Genomic DNA, 11,820 nt, shown 5'->3' with positions numbered 1-11,820 from the left:
CCAGAATTTTGGCAAACGCATCAGTGCTTTGCCAGAAAAATCAAATGAAGCACCAGATAACTACAGGGCCTTTGAAAAATAACTTCTGTTGTATATGGAAATTCAGCCTGACAGTGCAAAATTTGGGCTAGTTAAAGGAAAGGCCAAATGAATTCTGGAAATATTCTAAATAAACATAATAGTACATAATAGTATAACTCCCAGAGTCATATTATAATTCACATTGACTGCCTGAAAGGATTTTCAGGTAGAAGTCCTGTCACCTTGTCTAACAAATGGGTGAGAGGTACATACTTTGGGTACAATGAGATAGAAAATGCTCGAGCCCTTGAACAGTGTAAGGAATAATACATCCCCTTTGGAACCTTGTCACTGTGAATCATTGACATGGAAATCAGTGCCTTTCAGAGAGTAAGAAGATAAACCTGATCAGCTCAGTTTCAAATGTCAGATATTTGTATTTGTAGGGAGTAAGTGAACAAATGTGACTGTGGCAATATGGAAATTTGGTCTGGGTCTTAAGATTACACATTACACAGTCCTCCAACTTCTTGCCATGTTGCAACATACACCCATGGTGGGACAGTCACTTGGGCTTAAATCAAGGTAGTTTAAACATTCTTTGGCATTGCCCTTCTTTGGGATTGGAATGAAAACTGACCTTTTTGAGTCCTATGGTGACAGCTGAGTTTTCCAAACCTGCTGGCTTATTGACTGCAGCACTTTAACAACATCATCTTTTAGGATTTGAAACAGCTAAGCTGGAATTCCATCACCTCCACTAGCTTTATTTGTAGTAATGCTTCCTAAGGGCCACTTGAATTCACACTTCAGGATGTGTGGCCCTAGGTGAGTGACCACACCATTGTGGTTATCCAGGTTATTAAGACACTTTGGGAAAGTTCTGTGTATTCTTCCCACCTTTTTACTCTCTTTTGCTTCTTTTAGGTCCATACCATTCTGTCTTTTATTGTGCCCATCTTTGCATGAAATGTTTCCTTGATATCTCTAATTTTGTTGAAGAGATCTCTAGTCTTTTCCATTCTATTGTTTTCCTTTATTTCTCTGCATTATTCACTTAAAAAGGTTGTTTAATCTCTCCTTGCTATTCTCAAGAACTCTGCATTCAGTTGGGCATATTTTTACCTTTCTCCATTACCTCTCTGATCTCTTCTTTCCTCAGCTATTTATAAAGCCTCCTTAAACAGCTATTTTCCTTTTTGCATTTCTTTTTCTTTGGGATGTTTTTGGTTGCCACCTCCTGCGCAATGTTATGAACTTCCAGCCATAGTTTTTCAGGCACTCTGTTTATCAGATATAATCGTTTGAATCTTTTTGTCACTTCCACTATATAATCACGAGATCTGATTTAGGTCATACCTGAGTGGCCTAGCAGTTTTCCCTACTTTCTTCAATTTAACTCTGAGTTTTGTAATAATGACCTCATAATTTGAGCCACAGTCAGCCCCCAGTCTTGTTTTTGCTGACCGTATAGAGCTTCTCCATCTTCAGCTGCAGAGAATATAATCAATCTGATTTTGGTTTTGGCCATCTGGTGATGTCCATATGTAGAGTCTTCTCTTAGGTTGTTGGAAGAGGGTGTTTGCTATTATCAGCGTGTTCTTTTGACAAAATCATTAGCTTTTGCCCTGCTTCATTTTGTACTCCAAGGCCAAACTTGTCTGTTATCCTGAGTATTTCTTGACCTCCTTCTTTTGCATTCCAATCTCGCATGATGAAAAGGGCATCATTTTTGGTATTAGTTCTAGAAGGTCACTTTCATGAAAGTGAAAGTGTTAGTTGCTCAGTCCTGTCCTACTCTTTGCGACCCCATGGACTGTAGCCTGCCAGGCTCCTCTGTCCATGGAATTCTCCAAGCAAGAAGGCTAGAGTTGGTTGCTGTTTTCTTCTCCAGGGGATCTTCCTGACCCAGGGATTGAACCTGAGTCTCCTGCATTGCAGGCAGACTCTTTAATGACTAAGTCATCAAGGGAGTTTCATAGAGCCATTTGATTTCAGTTTCTTTGGCATCAGTGGTAGGAGCGTAGACTTCAATTACTGTGATATTGAATGGTTTGCCTTGGAAACGAATGGGGATCTTCTGTCCTGTTTGAGACTGCACTGAAGTACTGCATTTTGGACTCTTTTGTTGACTATGAGGGCTACTCCATTTCTTCTAAGGGATTCTTGCTCACAGTAGTAGATATAATGGTCATCTGAGTTAAATTCACCCATTCCAGTCCACTTTAGTTCACTGATTGCTAAAATGTCAATGTTCACTGTTGCCACCTCTTGTTTGACCACATCCAATTTACCTTGATTCATGGAGCTAACATTCTAGTTTCCTATGCAATATTTGTTCTGTACAGCATAAGACTCCTTTTACCACTAGACACATCCTCTAATGGGAGTCGTCTCTGCCTTGGCTCAGCCTCTTCATTCTTTCTGGAGCTATTTTTTTCTCCACTCTTCCCCAAGAGAATATTAGACACCAATCAACCTGGGGGACTCCTCTTCCAGTTCCATATTTTTTGCCTTTTTGTATTGTTCTTGTGGTTCTCAAGGCAAGAATACTGAAGAGGTTTGTCATCCCCTTCTCTAGTGGACTACATTTTGTCAGTACATTTTGCAACACAATTTCATTCATTTCACATGCTAGCAAGTTAATGCTTAGTAACCTTCAAGCTAGGCTTCAACAGTACATGAGCTGAGAACTTCCAGATGTACAAGTGGGGGTTAGGAAAGGCAGAGGAACCAGAGATCAAATCGCCAACATCCATTGGATCATAGAAAAAGCAAGGGAATTCCAGAAAAAAGTCTGCTTCATTGATTACACTAAAGCATTTGACTCTGTGGATCACAACAAACTGGAAAATTCTTAAAGAGATGGAAATACCAGACCACCTTACCTGACTCCTGAGAAATCTATATGCAGGTCAAGAAGCAACAATCAGGACTGGACATGGAACAATTGAATGGTTAAAAATTGGGAAAAGAGTACATCAAGGCTGTATATTGTCACCCTACTAATTTAACTTCTATGCAGAGTACATCATGTGAAATGCCTGGCTAGATGAATCACAAGCTGGAATCAAGACTGCCAGGATAAATATCAACAACCTCAGATATGCAGATGGTACCACTCTAATGGCAGATAGTGAAGAGGAGCTAAAGAGCCTCTTGATGAAAGTCAAAGAGGAGAATGAAAAGCTGGCTCAAAACTCAGCATTCAAAAAATGAAGATCTTAGCATCTGGTCCCATTATTTTATGGCAAATAGATGGGGGGAAAGTGGAAGCAATGACAGATTTTATTTTCCTGAGCTCCAAAATCAAGGCAGATGGTGACTGCAGCCACAAAATTAAAAGACTTTTTCTCCTTGAAAGGAAAGTTATGACAAACCTAGACAGCATTTTAAAAAGCAGAGACATCACTTTGCTGACAAAGGTCTGTATAGTCAAAGTTATGGTTTTCCAGTAGTCAGGTATGGATGTGAAAGTTGGGCCATAAAAAAGGCTGAGTGCCGAAGAGTTGAACTGTGGTGCTGAAGAAGACTTGTCAAAGCTCCTGGGAGAGCGAGCAGATCAAGTCAGTCAATCCTAAAAGAAATCAACCCAGAATATTCATTAGGACTGATGCCCAATACTTTGGCCCTCTGATGCGAAGATCCAACTCATCAGAAAAGGCTTTGATGCTGGGAAAGATTGAAGACCAGAGGAGAAGGGGGTACCAGGGGATGAGACGGTTAGACGGCATCAGCTCTGACCTCTTATAAGGACCCTTGTGATTACTTTGGGTCCACATAGTTGATTCAGGATTTTCTCCTCAAGATTTTTAATGTAATCACATTAGCAAAGCTCCTCTTTCCCTAGATAGTAACAATCACAAGCCCCAGGGATTATAACATGGGCAATTTTTGGCAAAAGGGAGCATTATTCTTTCTAGGAAATGTGACTTTAGGTTGCAAAGACTTTAAAAACTTGAAACACACACACACAAAACATGATCTGAAAAAAATAAATCCATGGATTTGGCTTCATCAAGTTAAAACATTTTGCTTTAAGGAAATGTTAATAAAAAGGCAAGTTGCTCTGATTGCTGTGGCCAAAACTTCCAACACTATGTTGAATAGTAGTGGTGAGAGTTGGCACCCTTGTTCCTGATTTCAGAGGAAATGCTTTCAATTTTTCACCATTGAGGGTGATGCTTGCTGTGGGTTTGTCATATATAGCTTTTATTATGTTGAGGTATGTTCTTTCTATTCCTGCTTTCTGGAGAGTTTTAATCATAAATGAGTGTTGAATTTTGTCAAAGGCTTTCTCTGCATCTATTGAGATAACCATATGGTTTTTATCTTTCAATTTGTTAATGTGGTGTATTACGTTGATTGATTTGCAGATATTAAAGAATCCTTGCATTCCTGGGATAAAGCCCACTTGGTCATGGTGTATGATTTTTTTAATATGTTGTTGGATTCTGTTTGCTAGAATCCAGATAGGAAAAGAAGAAGTGAAACTCTCGCTGTTTGCAGATGACATGATCCTCTACATAGAAAACCCTAAAGACTCTTCCAGAAAATTACTAGAGCTAATCAATGAATATAGTAAAGTTGCAGGATATAAAATTAACACACAGAAATCCCTTGCATTCCTATATACTAACAATGAAAAAACAGAAAGAGAAATTAAGGAAACAATACCATTCACCATTGCAACAAAAAGAATAAAATACTTAGGAGTATATCTACCTAAAGAAACCAAAGACCTATACACAGAAAACTATAAAACATTGATGAAAGAAATCAAAGAGGACACAAACAGATGGAGAAACATACCGTGTTCATGGATTGGAAGAATCAATATTGTCAAAATGGCTATTCTACCCAAAGCAATCTATAGATTCAATGCAATCCCTATCAAGCTACCAACGGTATTTTTCACAGAACTAGAACAAATAATTTCACAATTTGTATGTGAAATACAAAAAACCTCGAATAGCCAAAGTAATCTTGAGAAAGAAGAATGGAACTGGAGGAATCAACCTGCCTGACTTCAGACTCTACTACAAAGCCACAGTCATCAAGACAATATGGTACTGGCACAAAGACAGAAATATAGATCAATGGAACAGAATAGAAAGCCCAGAGATAAATCCACGAACCTATGGACACCTTATCTTTGACAAAGGAGGCAAGAATATACAATGGAAAGAAGACAATCTCTTTAACAAGTGGTGCTGGGAAAACTGGTCAACCACTTGTAAAAGAATGAAACTAGAACACTTTCTAACACCATACACAAAAATAAACTCAAAATGGATTAAAGATCTAAATGTAAGACCAGAAACTATAAAACTCCTAGAGGAGAACATAGGCAAAACACTCTCCGATATAAATCACAGCAAGATCTTCTATGACCCACCTCCCAAAATATTGGAAATAAAAGCAAAACTAAACAAATGGGACCTAATGAAAATTAAAAGCTTTTGCACAACAAAGGAAATTATAAGTAAGGTGAAAAGACAGCCCTCAGATTGGGAGAAAATAATAGCAAGTGAGGAAACAGACAAAGGATTAATCTCAAAAATATACAAGTAACTCCTGAAGCTCAATTCCAGAAAAATAAATGACCCAATCAAAAAATGGGCCAAAGAACTAAACAGACATTTCTCCAAAGAAGACATACAGATGGCTAACAAACACATGAAAAGATGCTCAACATCACTCATTATCAGAGAAATGCAAATCAAACCACAATGAGGTACCATTACATGCCAGTCAAGATGGCTGCTATCCAAAAGTCTACAAGCAATAAATGCTGGAGAGGGTGTGGAGAAAAGGGAACCCTCTTACACTGTTGGTGGGAATGCAAACTAGTACAGCCACTATGGAAAACAGTGTGGAGACTTCTTAAAAAACTGGAAATAGAACTGCCATATGACCCAGCAATACCACTTCTGGGCATACACACTGAGGAATCCAGATCTGAAAGAGACACGTGCACCCCAATGTTCATCACAGCACTGTTTATAATAGCCAGGACATGGAAGCAACCTAGATGCCCATCAGCAGATGAATGGATAAGGAAGCTGTGGTACATATACACCATGGAATATTACTCAGCCGTTAAAAAGAATTCATTTGAATCAGTTCTAATAAGATGGATCAAACTGGAGCCCATTATACAGAGTGAAGTAAGCCAGAAAGATAAAGAACATTACAGTATACTAACACATATATACGGAATTTAGAAAGATGGTAACGATGGCCCTATATGCAGGGCAGAAGAAGAGACGCAGAAGTACAGAACAGACTTTTGAACTCTGTGGGAGAAGGTGAGGGTGGGATGTTTCGAAAGAACAGCATGTATATTATCTGTGGTGAAACAGACCACCAGCCCAGGTGGGATGCATGAGTCAAGTGCTCGGGCCTAGTGGGCTGGGAAGACCCAGAGGAATCGGGTGGAGAGGGAGGTGGGATGGGGGACCGGGATGGGGAATACGTGTAACTCTATGGCTGATTCATATCAATGTATGACAAAACCCACTGAAAAAAAAAAAAAAAAAAATTAAAAAAAAAAGGCAAGTTGCAGGCTGGAATAAACTATTAATATTTGAAAAACATGTATCCAACAAGAGATTTACATGTACAGTATATACAGAACTCTTACAACTCAGAAGAATGTAATCCAGCTTTCTTGTTATTGGAATACAGTTACTTCACAGTACTGTGTTAGTTTCTGCTCTATAACCCCATGAATCAGCCGTATGTATACATATATTCCTTCCCATCCGCCCCATCCTACTCCTGTCGGTCATCACAGATCATCAAGGTGACCATCCTGTGCTATCTAGCAGCTTCCCACTAGCCATTGTACACATGGCCGTGTTTGCTCAGGGTATATGTCCAGTAGTGGGATTACTGGGTCATATTGCACTTCTATGCTTAGTTTTTTTAATTTGTTAGTTCTCCACAATGATTGTATCAATTTATGTTCCCCCCAACAATGAAAGAGGGTTCTCTTTTCTCCATACCCTCTGCAACATTTATTGTTTGTAGATTTTTTGATGATGGCCACTCTGGCTGGTGTGAGATGATACCTCATGTGTTTTTGATTTGCATTTCTCTAGTAATGAATGATGGCGAGCATCTTTTCATGTACCTCTTGGCCATCTGTATGCCACATTTAAAGAGATGTTTATTTAGGTCTTCCACCCATTTTTTTATTGGATTTTATGTTTATTTTGTTTTTTATATTGAGTTGTGTGAGCTGGTTGTATATTTTGGAGATTAATCCTTTGTCTGCTGCTTCATTTGCAAATATTTTCTCCCATTCTGAGGGTTGTCATTTGATCTTGTTTGTGTTTTCCTTTCCTGTGCAAAAGCTTTTAAGTTTAATTAGGTCCCATTTGTTTATTTTTTCTTATTTTAATTACTCTAGGAGATGGGTTGAAAAAGATCTTGTTGTGGTTTATGCCAAAGAGTATTTTCCCTATGTTTACCTCTAACAGTTTATAGTGTTTGATCTTACATTTAGGTCTTTAATCAATTTTGAGTTTATTTTTGTATATGGTGTTATTTTTATTGTTTGCGCTGTTTGTGCTAGGTTGAGTCTGACTCTTTGTGTCTCCGTGGACTGCAGCATGCCAGGCTTTCCTGTTCTTCACTGTCTCCTGGAGTTTGCTCAAATCAATGTCCAATGATTCAGTAATACTATCCAACCATCTCGTCCTCTGTCATTCCCTTCTCCTTTTGTCTTCAATCTTTCCCAGCATCAGGGTCTTTTTCAATGAGTTGGCTCTTCACAACAGATGACTGAAGTATTGTAGCTTCAGCATCAGTCCTTCCAATGAATATTCATGGTTCATTTCTTTTAGGATTGACTGGTTTGATCTCTTTGCAGTCCAAGGGTCTCTCAAGAGTCTTCTCCTGAATCACAATTCAAAGGCATCAATTCTTCAGCACTCAGCCTGCTTTACGGTCCAACTTTCACATCTGTATATGACTACTGGAAAAACCATAGCTTTGATTATGTGGACCTTTGTTGGCAAAGTGATGTCCCTGCTTTTTAACATGCTGTCTAGGTTTGTCATAGCTTTTCTTCCAAGGAGTTTTTTAAATTACATGGCTGCTGACCATCTGCAGTGATTTTGGAGCCCAAGAAAATAAAATCTGTCGTTGCTTCCACTTTTTCTTCTTCTATTTGCTATGAATTGATGGGGCTGGATGCCATGATCTTAGGTTTTTGAATGTTGAGTTTTGAACCAGCTTTTTCACTCTCCTCTTCCACCTTCATCAAGAGGCTCTTTAGCTCCTCTTCACTTTCTGCCATTAGAGTGGTATCATCTGCATATCTGAGGTTGTTTCTCCCAGCAATCTTGATTTTATCTTGCAATACATCCAGCCTGGAATTTTGTATGAAGTACTCTGCATATAAGATTTGTAGTGTTCTAATTTCATTTTTCACATGTAGCTGTCTAGATTTCCCAGGACCACTTACTGAAGAGGCTGTGTTTTCTCCATTGTATATTCTTGCCTCCTTTGTCATACATTAGGTAGCCATATATGTATGGGTTTATCTCTGGGCTTTCTATCATCTCTCTCTGGTCTATATTTCTATTTTTGTGCCAGTTCTGTACTGTCTTGATTACTATACTTTTGTAGTATAGTTTGAAGTTGGGGTGCCTCATCCCTCCAGCTCTATTTTTCTTTCTCAAGCTTACTTTGGCTATTTGGGGTCTTTTGTATTTTCATACAAATTGTAAAATTTTTTGCTCTATATCTATGAAGAATGCCATTGGTGATTTGAGAGGAATTCTGTTGAATCTGCAGATTTCTTTGGGTAGTATATTCATTCTCAATATGTTGATTCTTTAAGTCCAAAACATGGTATATTTCTTCATCTATTTGCGCCCTCTTTGTTTCTTGTTTTTTTTTTAACCAACATTTTATAGTTTTCTGAGTACAGTTCTTTTACTTCCTTGATGCATGCATCTTCAATCGTGTCCAACTCTTTGGGACTCTATGGACTGTAGCCTGCCAGGATCCTCTGTCCATGGAATTTTTCAAGCAAGAATACTTGAGTGAGTTGCCATTCCCCCTTCTAGGGGATGTTCCCTTCCCAGGGGTTGAACCCATGTCTCCTGTGTTTCCTATGTCAGCATTCAGGTTCTTTGCCACTGAGCCACCTGGGTAGCCCTTTAGGGAGGCTTATTCCTAGGTATGTTATTCTTTTTGTTGACACGGTAAATGGGATTATTTCTTTAATTTCTCTTTCTGCTCTTTTATTGTTGGTGACAAGACAAGAACAGACAAGAGATGTCTGTTCATTAATTTTGTATCTTGCAACTTTACCAAATTCAATGATTGGGTCCAATAGTTTTCTAATGGCATCTTTAGGATTTTTGATGTAGGGTAACACATTATCTGGAAGCAGTGGTAGTTTTAGTTCTTCTTTTCCAATTTGTATTCTTTTTGTTTCTTTTTCTTCTCTAGTTGTTGTGGTGAGGACTTCCAAAACTGTTGAATAAGAGTGGTGAGAGTGGATATCCTTGTGTTATTCCTAATCTTAGGGGAAATACTTTCAGTTTTTCATCACTGAGAATGATATATGCTGTATATTTGTCATATATGGCCTTTATTATATTGAAATAGGTTCCCTCTTTGCCTATTTTCTGGAGAGTTATTATCATGGATAGATATTGAATTTTGTCAAAGAGCTTTTCTGCATCTATTTAGGTGATCATAGGGTTTTTATTGTTCAATTGTTAATATGATGTTTCACATTAATTGATTTGCATTATTGAAGAATCTTTACATTCCTGGGATAAATCCCACTTGATCATGGTGTATGACCTTCTAATGTGTTGTTATATTTTGTTTGCTAGTATTTTGTTGAGGATTCTTTTTGGTCTATGTTAATCAGTGATATTGGTCTATTATTTTCTTTTTTAGTGATATCTTTTCTGGTTTTGATATCAGAGCAATGGTTGTCTCATAGAATGAGTTTGGAGTGTTCCTCCCCCTGCAATTTTTGGAAGAGTTTGGGCGAAAAAGTGTTAGCTCTTCTCTAAATGATAGAATTCACCTCTGAAGCCATCTGGTCCTGGGCTTTTTGTTGAAAGATTTTTACTTATAGTTTCAATTTCACTACTTGTGATTGGTCTGTTTATATTTTCTAATTCTTCCTGGTTCAATCTTGGAAGGTTGTACATTTCCAAGAATTTGTCCATTTCTGGGTTGTCCATTTTATAGTATAAAATGTTTGTAGTAGTCTCTTATTATCTTCTGTACTTCTGTGGTGACAATTGTGATTTCTCCTTTTTCATTTCTAATTTTATTAATTTGAGTATTCTCCCTTTTTTTCTTGAACAATCTAACTAAACATTTGCCAAGTTCATTTTTCTCAAAGAACCAACTTTTACTGATCTTTGCTATTGTTTTCTTCATTTCTATTTCATTTATTTCTACTCTGATCTTTATAATTTTTTTCCTTCTACTGACATTGGGTTTTCTTTGTTCTTCCTCTAGTTGCTTTAGGTAAGGATACATTGTTTATTTGAGATATTTCTTGTTTCTTAAGGTAATATTTAATTACTGTAAACTTCTCACTTAGAACTGCTTTTGCTGCGACCCATAGGTTTTGTGTGTCATGTTTTCATTGTCATTTGTTTCTATGTATTTTTATTTCCTCTCTAATTTCGGCAGTGATTTCTTGGTTATTTAGCAGTACACTGTTTCACCTTCATGTGTTTGTGTTCTTTAGTTTTTTTTTCTGTAACTGATTTCAGTTCTACAGAATTGTGGTTGGAAAAATGCTCAATACAATTTCAATTTTTTTAAATTTTCTGAGGCTTGATTTGTAATCCAAGATGTGATCTATCCTGGAGATTTATATCTAGGGTATATAAAGAAGTCTTTATACTTCATGAGAACACAGACCAGTTTTTTTGAAATTGGCAAAAAATCTGAACTGACATTTCACACAGAAGATGTACAATTTGAAAAAAGCATATGAAAAGACATATTTCAATGTGAAAGTGAAGTTGCTCAGTCGTGTCTGGCCCTTTGAGACCCTGTGGCCTGTAGCCCATCAGGATCCTCCGTCCATGGGATTCTCCAGGCAAGAATACTGGAGTGGGTTGCCATTTCCTTCTCCAGGGGATCTTCCTGACCCAGGTATCAAACCCAGGTCTCCCACATTGCAGGCAGACGCTTTAACCTTTGAGCTACCAGGGAAGTCCAATAGGAAAATGCAAATTGAAACCCCAGTGAGATGCCATTGCACACCCACTAGCATGGTTAAGATTTTCAAAACTGACCATAGCAATGTGGGTGAGAGTGTGGAGCATCTGGACTGTCATATATTGCTGAGGGTGGTGTAAAAGAGAATGGAGAACAGTTTGCAGTTTCTTAAGAAATTAAAAATATACCCCTACCATATGGCCTGGTCACTCTGGTTCTCAGTACTAACTCAAGAGAAATGAAAGCACACATCTGTACATACTTATTACAGCTTTATTTGAAAAGCCAAAAACTGGAAACAACTCAAATGTTGCTCAGCAGGTGAGTGGATAAACACATCCTTATATATCTATACAACAGAACACTGCCCAGCAATAAAACAAGTTGTTGACAAATGAAACATATACAAGTCTCAAAATAACTATGCTGAGTGAGAAAAAACAGACAAAAAATACATACTATGTGATTCTATTAGTATGGAATTCTAGAAAATGCAAGCTAATCTATAGTAACAGAAAACAGATAAAGATTCCCTGGGGATGAGGTGAGGGAGGATAAGACGGAGGAATTACAAGCATC

This window comes from Muntiacus reevesi, chromosome 3 (genome assembly GCF_963930625.1).
Source record: "Muntiacus reevesi chromosome 3, mMunRee1.1, whole genome shotgun sequence".
Taxonomy (NCBI): Eukaryota; Metazoa; Chordata; class Mammalia; order Artiodactyla; family Cervidae; genus Muntiacus; species Muntiacus reevesi.
The sequence above is the reverse complement of the archived record's forward strand: the minus strand, read 5'-3'. Positions refer to the sequence as shown.